The following is a 10775-nucleotide window of genomic DNA, read 5'->3' as shown; positions in this document are numbered from 1 at the left end:
TAAGAGTGCTAAGGGTATACAAACTTTGAGCACTTTCTTAATTAAATTCTTAATTAAAAAAATTGTCAGACTATTCTATAAATACATATCCATATTAGCAATGTACCACAAAACAATGGAAGGATGTACAAGCATGAGTCAAGGACAGAATAAGCATGGGAGGATGGCTGGAACAGGTCTGCAAGGACAGCTGGCATATGGCCTAGACCACGGTAACTTTCGTGGTGACACCGGTGGCCACACCTAAAACCAAAAATTTGATAGGAAAACTATTAAAACTAAAGTTAACATCGTAGAAAAGATAAAATTTTAGCCAATATTTTTTGTACCATGGAATCTGAAGTAATAATACTAAATAAGAGTCTCTCTTGGCACAAGTGAAAAATTAATAAATTTAAATTCATAATTTAAAAAATAAATTATTTATCAATTCTAATGTCCACTTTATAATTTATTCACAAATTTTTGGTGAAAATGAATTTAATTGAAGGGTCAACGTATTTTTTTGAATAACCTGCCGTGAATTTAATTGAAGGGTAACGTATCTTTGAATAACCTGCGGCAGGGAAAATCAGACAATTTCATTATTTTTACGTTCCTTTCTACCGTACATAGTGGCTTCAACCGGTCAATATCCCTGGTGTAACGATGCACGATTCATATTAATTAAAAGCTAAATACAAATATTTCTTCAAAATTCTCGTTAAAGAAATAAATAAAGACACATGTGCTCATCCAATATTAATAAAAATATGCCCATATACTATACTATACCAAAACTATCACATTTGGAGAGGAGCGTAAATGTATTCAGCTCATGATTTAAAAGAAGGTTCCATACAGAGCGTAAAAGCCAGAGCAGCCTAATAAAGTGAAGTCATCAGATATCAAAGAAAAGCAAAACGTGTGGAAATACCCAGTAATGGTGGTCGCCCTACGGTGTGGACTGTAATATTCCAATATAATTTCAGAAGATTTCACGACAGCGCAAGTCGAAGTTTTATCGCGGGCAATCGCGTGCATGGGTTTATGAGAATGGTAGGTCTGATTCTGCTTATTCATTCAATATGAGCGCACCAATAGTAATTCTGAAAGTGTCCACGAATGCTAACTCTCACCGCGATACGATGGTTCGATTCTCATTTCCCCTTTATACAAACCATTTGTGGGTTTCACACATTACGTCTCCATTCAGTCCCTCTGCCCCACCAATATTATAGGGGGAATTCTGAAAACTGAGATTCTCAGATACGGAGAATTTGCTCAGCATTGCTATGACGCGTTTGATGACAGATACTATTCTGAATATTATGGAACTTGTAAGCACAGTAAACACTCTTTTTTCCAGAAAATGGGTTTCCCTCATTCGGGTTATCAAGCAACCAAGTATTTATACGCGAAAAATCAATCGACGAAGGTGTTTGGATAGGCTTCATTGCCGTTTGCACGGATCCAAATGAGATAGAGAGACTCGGAAGACGAGACATTGTGATTGCGCGGCGAGGAGCTCGAACAGCGCAAGAATGGATGCAAAATTTCAAAGACATATTAGTTCCACTGCCCCCTACAGTAGCTCAGGTAAATGTACAAAAATTTGGCGATCCAAATGTCCGAATAGAAAAGGGATTTCTGCCTTGTTATACTTCCCGCGTAGGAAACTCAACGTTCGTCCAACGTATGGAGGAGATTGGCGTGAATGTTCTGAGGTTGGTCAACAAGCACGATGTCGTTCCAAATGGGCCTGGGATTTTTATGAACGAGAACATGGGATACTCCCTGCCATTTCCTTCTCAGTGGCGTACTCCCTGCCATTTACTTTTCATTTCAATTTCGAATTTTGGAATCACCGCGCAGCGTATTTCCTAAATACATGGTAAACTTATTTTGTTTCTTCATTATCTACTACCCGAGCATGGTTGTTTTATGCACTATTCAGAACGCTCTTTTTCACCGATGTACCAGTTCTCTCATATTCACCGCAACCCTTTCTTTTTAATTATGATACACAATACTAGATGATGCATATAATATGGACTTGCCCAGTTCATTCATAGAAATATTGTTGCAAGATTTGTGAGTTAAAACTGAGGCCAAATTTTTCGTGTATGGTGGGGTTTTCAAGCTGGCTGGATCCCATCTGGATTATTTTTAATTCCATCTGATTTTATACCCACAAACTGGATTTGAACTCTCCATCCCTCAACCTTGACTGTCTTCTTCTGTTCTCTATTTATTCGTCTCCCACAATGATCTTCATAGCATTGGAGGTCCATGGTTCAAGTCTCTTCCTTCGCTCACAGGGTTCCTAGTCATTATGTTGCATGTCGCAATTTTGGTTGCATGCATAAAGAACGTCATCTCGTGAGCTCTCCAGTGTGTTGGGTTGGCCGATATTCTGGAACCCCATACCTCTGCCTCCTTTTCACTGCAAGAGGCAGACTGTAATCCCCTCGCGCAGGAGGAAATAATAAGAAAATATCTGCCATGTAATCCCCTCGCGCAGGAGGAAATAATAAGAAAATATCTGCCATTTACTACGTTCGTGCAAAGATTTCATGGGGGAGTTGCAGCTGATGATGTGTGCGCTGCGTGTTTGAGCCGGAGAGGAGGAGATGAGATGTGTGCTGTGTTCTTTTGTGGAATCATTTTTAATTTGAAAACTTAACAAACTTCTTATTAAAATTACCAACAATGGTTTCGGTGTTTCAACGAAAACCCCAAAAAGTCACATAGATGTCTGCTAGAGCAGTTTTTCAATTTTATTCTTTGCAATATCTGAGAGAACCTGAGCGTTTCATTTTTAAGTGCGAATAAAGTTATGACCGTGCTTGACTTTTCGCGCCCTTTGGGGTTCATTCTATATCTGTTGAACGTTTTCTACACAAGTAATAAGTTCAATTCTTCTTCTGTTGCCAGGTATTAGGGTTTATTTGACTTTCATTTATATCTTTACCAATATGAACCTTTAGGAAGGTTGAGCTTTTGACTCTATTTTAATGAGATTTGATTTTTTTTTGAGTGGTTTAAGCGTTGCTTTATATTTTGCCAAAATAACCACTTAAGCACAACAACAATAATGTTTCAAAACCTATTTCAATCATGATGTTTCAAAAGTTGTTGAAGAAATTATTAGTAATCCCTAAATTGCACATAGTGATGGTTTATTTGCATAACTATTTCTATAGTTTACAAGTATAAATAATTTCAAATTGCTTTGTATTTGTTAATAGAAAATATAAATGTTAATGTTTTTTCTGAGAAAAAAATAATTTAAAATTCAATTGAACGAAAATAGAGAATATTAAGTAATTTGTTTTTAATTATACTTTTTTTAATTAAAAATTGCGAGAAGACAAAGAATTAGGTAGAATTGAAATGTTATTTTCTCTAAATCGGAAATTTCCTAGGCGGTGTGATAAAACACAAAAGCTCTAAGATTTAGTGTAATCTTGGTTGCTTAAGAGAAATATTGGTTTTAGGTTTCTTTAATTTAACCCTTTTCAACGTTTACAACAATAAATTAATTTAAAGTTCAAATGTTTTTAAATATTTTTCTAATTATTTAAGTATATTTTTGAAATTTAAAAAAAATATAATAAAAACAATAATTCTTAATCAAAAGTTTAATTTTTATTTTAGATTTATTAAAAAATATTTATTAAAAAAAAATACATTTTATTCAAATTTATGTTTCATCACCTTCTAAGCTTAATGGTTTTTTAAATGTTTATCAATTAATTATCAACAACAAAGAAGCTTTTAGCAAATATCTAATTCATAACACTATATTTAACAAACAATTAATTCATGACATTGTATTAATTAATTATATGATAACAATGATGATTAAAGTCCACTAAGACCACAAGAAAGAATGAGCTTTGAGTTATAAAAAATAGGTAAGTTGTCTAATTACTAGTGTCTACCTTGATTTGATTTCCAATAAAATTATAAGGGCTATGTAGTATCCATAAGTGCTTCATAAAGATAGCCGAAGAAACTAAACTTACATGGTACACCTTTATATAATATAAATAATATTATTAAAAACCAAGATTGATCTATCTTAAGTAAGCATCTATCAATCTATGAGAGGAACAAAACTTTCAGAACTTTGCACTAAACAAGAGTTTTTCACATTTAGAGATTTGATCCCTTTCGGTTTTTGGTTGGTTTTTGGTTGATTCTGGGTTAAGATGGATATACTCTTGTAGAAAATAAATTTATAGTTTAGTTGATTTTTCCAATTATAACGATATGGGATCTCTCATGAAATAAGTATTTTGATGTTTATCATGTATTAATGCCTTATAGTATTTATAATCGATTTAATTTGTAAAATTGCACTAGTTATGCATGGATTTCATTTTTTTCTCTCTTCATCTAATTTTGTAATAGCCTTTGTAACAGCCTTTAAACAAACTCCATGATAGTAAAGATGTTCTCATAAGCCTTTCGTTATATTTAAACAATAATAATAAAATACTTCCGTTAAAAAGAAATACACATAAGCTTTAAACTAAAAAATGCATTAGTTTTAGAGTAAATTTACATTTATATTTTGGAATTAAAATTAGAAATAAAAAAATTTGTTGATTTTATTACATTATAATAATAATAAAAAAATTGCTTTTAATTATACATTTCTTATAAAAACATATGGCAAAATGTGTGCTTAGTTTATGACAAGAAAATTCATAAAGACTTATTTATGCTAATGGTTTTTCTTAACCATTATATTAGAAAAATGTTTTTTTTATTCGTTGACAATAAATTAAAAAAATTGGATGTATGTAGGATGTGTTCATAGTTCATTGCATAGATAGTAGTGAGATGATCTACAACATAGTATATAGGAGATGTTGTGACATGTCTAGGACAATAATAACAATAAAATCATAAATTAGTGTGTACATATGTCCATGACTATATTTAAAAAACTAAACCAACATAGATCTATCTTAAGTCTATATCTATGAAGCACCAAAGATGGATCAAATTTATTAAAATGTAATTTTTTTAATGTTTTAATATTAAGGAATTAATACATGGCATAAAATTAATGATAAAAAATAATTACACCTTAATAAATTTGAATTTCTTATGGATTTGGGTTTAAGATGGACATGATAATAATGTGTATACACGTCAAATATCTCTCGGTATTTCCTCTTGTCACATCACCTATTTTCCTCTTCTCGCTTTCTCCTCATTCTCCACTCATGCACCCGTGTCCCCTTTGCGCCCACGTCTCTTTGTCTCACATATCCTCCTTCTTACCTCTCTCAACTTTTCCACTCATGTCCATCCACTTTCTCTCTTCGTTCACCTCCTCTACCAAGCCCTTAAACATAAGTTATCCTTCTACCCCTCACCTACACCTTCTCCTAAGAAACAACATTTTTCATTCCCCTCTTCCTTACCCTTACCTCCTCACCTCTCCTCCAACTTCTGATTCATCCTATCTCTCCCTTTCCATTGGCTCCTCCCTCCTTCCTTCATCCACACCACCCCCCCTCCCCTACCCATCTATCCTTCACCTATTTTCATCTCCTTCCCCTTTTCCCCTCTCACTACACCTCATGATGTTGTCGTAGCCTAGTCTCGCCTATCTACCTCTCTTCTCCCCCATCATGCTTTGCATCTCATTCCCATTGACATTTCTTTTATTATCACCTCTTATCCTCACCCTTCTATGTATTTTCCCTCATTTCCTCCATTCCCACGAATCCGCCTCCCTTACCCATCAATCCTTTACCTCTTCTCAAGTCCTTAGTCCATTACATCTCACCTCCCTCTTTCCCTCCCTCACCTCCTCCCCACAAATGACTTATTAAGGGAATTATTTTCCTCTAATTGGGTATATAGGTATTTATAACCATTTTTAGCAGTAGGTATGGGTCTTCATGCCTTATACATGGTTGTGGGTGGAATGAAGAATGCTAGGCACTAAAGGAATCTTCTACCCATCTAGGGCCAATACAAATGTCTCAAACAACCACACATCACCTCTTGAAAGTATCATTATCCTATTATTATCGATGTTACTGCACTATTAGGTTTTTGAGAAAGGATATGTCCCAAGGCCTTGGAAACTATAACGTCCCTATTTTAACTCCCATAAATTGTATTGTTATTGTGCAAATTTTATTTAGGTTGGTGAGATAGTTTGTTATGGGTTGGAGATCATACCTTTATTGATATGGTTGAGGCCCAAACTTGGCATGTAAATTTTATGTTGAATTTATTTATAACCAAAAATCATTGGTTATGATACAAGATGGATAGTTATATTCGGGGGCTATGATCCAATAAGACAAGGGTATAAAGTGGGGTCCATGGGAATAATTCCACATTCCTAATCATTCAAGCCTTTTTTATTAATGTTTACCTACTTTGAGTTATCAAAATAGTTTTTTGGTACATGTTGGAGGTTGGTGAGATAATACACATTACCAATTTATGATAAAATGGGCTAATTGTAGCCACATTTTGGTAAATGTGAGAGTCAAAGAATGCATGAAAGAAAAGAAAGTTTCAGTAGGAAAAAGGGACAATTTTTTCATCTTGGAGAGGAGAGCATGAGGAGAGCTTGGTGATTATAAAGAGAACTAGATATCCAAGGAATGGAGAAAGTAGCTATATTTGGATGAGTATAGGTTTAGAATCATATTTTTTTCTTGTAAATGAATTTATTGTTGATGAAATTACTCAAGAATATTGAGAAGGCTATTGTGAGCACTTATATGGCAACTCTAAATTCTTGGAGTCCCCAACTAATATATTTTCTAGTGGACCATACACCATATATATAAAGGGGGGTGTGTTATCCTAAGGGACCACATGGAAAAGAAGAGAATACCATTGCTTAGGATGTGTAGGTTATAGGGAACAATAATTGCTGGATTGGAATTTTTGTTTGAGTAAAAAATATGGACATTATGTTGCTTATTATGGATAATGGATAGCCAAAATAGCAAGTCCTCACCGTGGAATCATAGACCCAACTCAAGGGTGCCTTGTTATTTAGAGAAATGGAATAAAAATCCTATGCTTGGGAGGAACAACCCTTGTATGTAACTAGCTGGAAACAATTCCCACATGATGTAAGTGTTATGATTATTTTTTATCTACAAACTTAATGCCATGTATAACCCTTATTTTTTAATGCTACGCTTTTACTCTATGTTTGGTGAATTCATGAATGATGTGTAAGCTTAAATAATGTGCATCTATGAGTTAATTTTTTTAGTTAGTTGCACAAGAATTTCTTTTATGCTTCATGCATGCATTTATTTTAGTGGGAACCAAAATTTTTCACTTTGTTTGGTAATGGATACTTGAAATTTGGCGTTGGAGTATAAGTTTTTGGTAATGGCCCTTAATGTGGGACATGAGGAAATTATAGAATGATCGACCTCTTCTCATCTCCTCCCCATTTGACTGTTTAACCCCAACCCTCATTCCCAACTCTCTTAATCTAACCTATCTCCCACTCTTGTCCTATCTATTTCATGGTGTCGCTTATCTCCCTTCCCTACCCATCCACCCTTTTACTCTCCTATAGCACCAACTCATGCCCACCTCTCCTTGTTTCACCTATATACCACTCCCTATGCCCACCTCTCCTTGTTTCACCTATATACCACTCTCTATGCCCCTCAATCCTTTCCCATCCATATCCATTAACCTTCATATCCACTCTCCTCCACTCCCAACCCATTTAAGAACTCCATCCCCTCTACCCGTCATCTCCACTCTCCCTTATTCCACTACATTTTCCCTTTCCCTCTAAGTCACATTTTCCTCCTATCTGGACTCTATCATCTCCTTTATCCATATTTACCCTCCCACTTAGCCCCTTCCTTCTATTGTTCATGCTCACTACTCCCCTCTCCTAACTATCTACCCTTACCATTTTCTCACCTCCTCCTCCTTTTCCCCTCTTACCACAACCCTTCATGCCCACCTCCCCTAGTCTCACCTGTCTCCATTTTTTCTCCCCCAACATCCTCTACCTACAATGCCCATGCATATTCCTTCTCTTATAGCCTCCAATCAAAAATCTATGATGAGTGTTCCCCCTTTCCTTTCTTTCCAACCATTCCCCATATCTTATCAATCATTCCTTCACCTATTCTCACCTCCTTATCCCAACACATCCCCCCTTCCCCTCTTTTTCTCCCTCACCTCCTCCCTCTTTAGTTTTATATGTCCTACCCCTTTTCTCCTTCCTCATATATTTTATCTAGCCTTCACCTTATATCTCCACCTCCCCATTTTCAAGCCTTAAACTTGTACCACCACCTCCCCATTTTCCCCTCTCATCCCATCCCTTCATGCCATTATCCCCTAGTCTCACCTATGTCCCCTTTTATGTGTCTCTCTCACCTGCGCCTCCTCCTTAACTAATCCTCCTTTCATTCATGCCTACCATTGCACCTTCCATAACCCTCCACCATTTATATCTTCCCACCTCTTCCCCTTTTTCCCTGTCACACCACCCCCTCATGCCCCACCATCCCATCAAAATTCGATCCCCTCTACCCCTTCACTCTAGTCCTGACAAGCCTATGAGGGAGTCCATGTTTAAAATATGTTAGCGGTGGAAACTAGGGAGGGATCCATCAAAATGAGTCAATTAGACCAAGAGGAAATCAATTGTTTGGTTGTATTATGTGTGCAAAGAAATGGAGAGAAGGAGATTCATCAAGGTATTCTAGGAAGAAACGAAGGTGTTTTCGTATTCTATGCATTCCTTCAATGGGAATATTTTGTTGTGTCATGATCCTAGGTTCAGTTCTTGAGAGGTAGCATTCATGTTTTTTGAACATGACGGAAGGAGAGTGGCCTTCATGCTTACACCACTAGTAGCAAGGGAGACGTTTCTTGTTGTGTAGAACAAATGTGAAACCGCCCATAGAAACTAGGAAAAACTATGGGCTTGGTGATAGCGATATGAAAGGAACTAATGAGTTAATATTATGAAGGAGAATGGACTTCATGGATCCACCCTATAATATTGAGTAGAAAATCCTTCATGGCTCCTTCATGTGGTTGAGGGTGGTTGACTAAAAGAAATCTTGGAGTGAAGTAGAGCCTATAGTTGGGTGAAATATGGGTCCCATTTCATAAGTTTCAAAAAGCATAGGATATTAATCATATAAGTACCCTCATGGACTTCATATTTGTAATGTGAACCATGTTAATAATAAATAAATGGTCATTTCTAAAATGTATTTTTTTGTGCTTGTTTTCTTAGTAGAATGTATGGTCTATATAATGTATATTTATGATGTGAAGTCGTAGATCAGGCTAAAATGGACATATAATACTCATATTCCCCATAATCAATATTTAGCATACTTATGCTTCATACCCTTTATGTTATGGATAGGATGAAAATGACACATTAAGCATGTGATTGAAGGACATCTATTCCTAGCCATGACTAGCTTGCATGGTCTTACATTAGTTAGATTGGAAAATCTCTAGGTGAGCTGGAGTAATTAGAGGATCTTGTGTATGATGTGGAAGTCACTTGCAAGAACATAAGTTGTGCTGTCAAAAGAATAGAAGAAGTATTCTCAAAACATCTTATGGAAAATATCAAAGAGCTCCCTAAAGGACTCTAGAGTTTTTACAAACTAGCTAAAGATTTAAAAAAACTGTAATGTGCACTAGTTTGGACTAATAACCAATTGTGAAGTCCTTAATATACAATAGAGGAAATTTTGGGTTGATTCTTAATTTTTGATAAAGATAAAAGTGGGTACAGAATCCTTTACACAACATTCTTTGAGAATTTTTGGTTTGGATGCCTTAGTCTTAGCACCAAGTCACATTACTGAAATGAGGGATTACTCAAACGTTTTTCCATGGGAGGGTTTAACACTTTGTGCAGTTGTATTTGAACTAGTGTATCAGATAGTATTCGGAAGATAACTATGTATTACCTAACACGATGAGAGGGTCAATGAACCCTTTACATTGATGATAAATGCATAAAGAGAATGGAAGAATTGATGTTTGGTCAAACTCTGGTATGAAAAAACTTTAATGTAATGGAGTTCACTCAATGAAAAATTATTGATCATCAGGCATGTCAAAAAATAACACTGGAGTATCAAAGAATCTACACTTCTAAAGAATGATGTCACAATGATGTTAAAAATGATGAAGTAGAAGTCATAGGTGGAAGACATGCATCACTTGGATTTGGAGTTTTGGGCCTAATAGCTAGGAAAATATGAGTAACATGTGGCACACATCAATAGTGCCACATGGTATGGAAGAAATCATAATTTTCCACATTACAGGGCACACTTGATCTCGATGATAAAATATTGTAAGCAATCCCAGTCAGACCCATGAAACTCTTCTAAAACTCTTCCAGCCCACCAGTGGAGTAATCCCACTCCTATGATCGAGTTGACACAAGCTCCAAAAAAATCTCCTAACAATCTCACTAGGTAATCCAAAATTTGGGAACATTATTTGAGGTTTGAAGAGTAGGCGTCCCCACTCATGCAACATCTTAGCTTTTGATAAGTCATAAGTTATTGATATATTTGGTTTGTGGATTGTTAAATATACTATTGGTGCTATAGTGGTCGATGGAGGCCTTTATTTTGGGTTTGGCCTATATTGCTCCTACGTGTTACCGATTTAATGGTTTAATATACTACTCATGGTTTGTAGTTGTTGAATATACTATTGGTGTTATAGTGATAGATGGACAAATTTATCTTGGGCTTGACCCATATTGCTCCAAG

This window comes from Pinus tabuliformis, chromosome 3_2 (assembly GCF_031772625.1).
Source record: "Pinus tabuliformis cultivar Carrire ecotype Pingquan chromosome 3_2, CPIR1, whole genome shotgun sequence".
NCBI lineage: Eukaryota > Viridiplantae > Streptophyta > Pinopsida > Pinales > Pinaceae > Pinus > Pinus tabuliformis.
Note: the sequence above shows the minus strand (reverse complement) of the source record.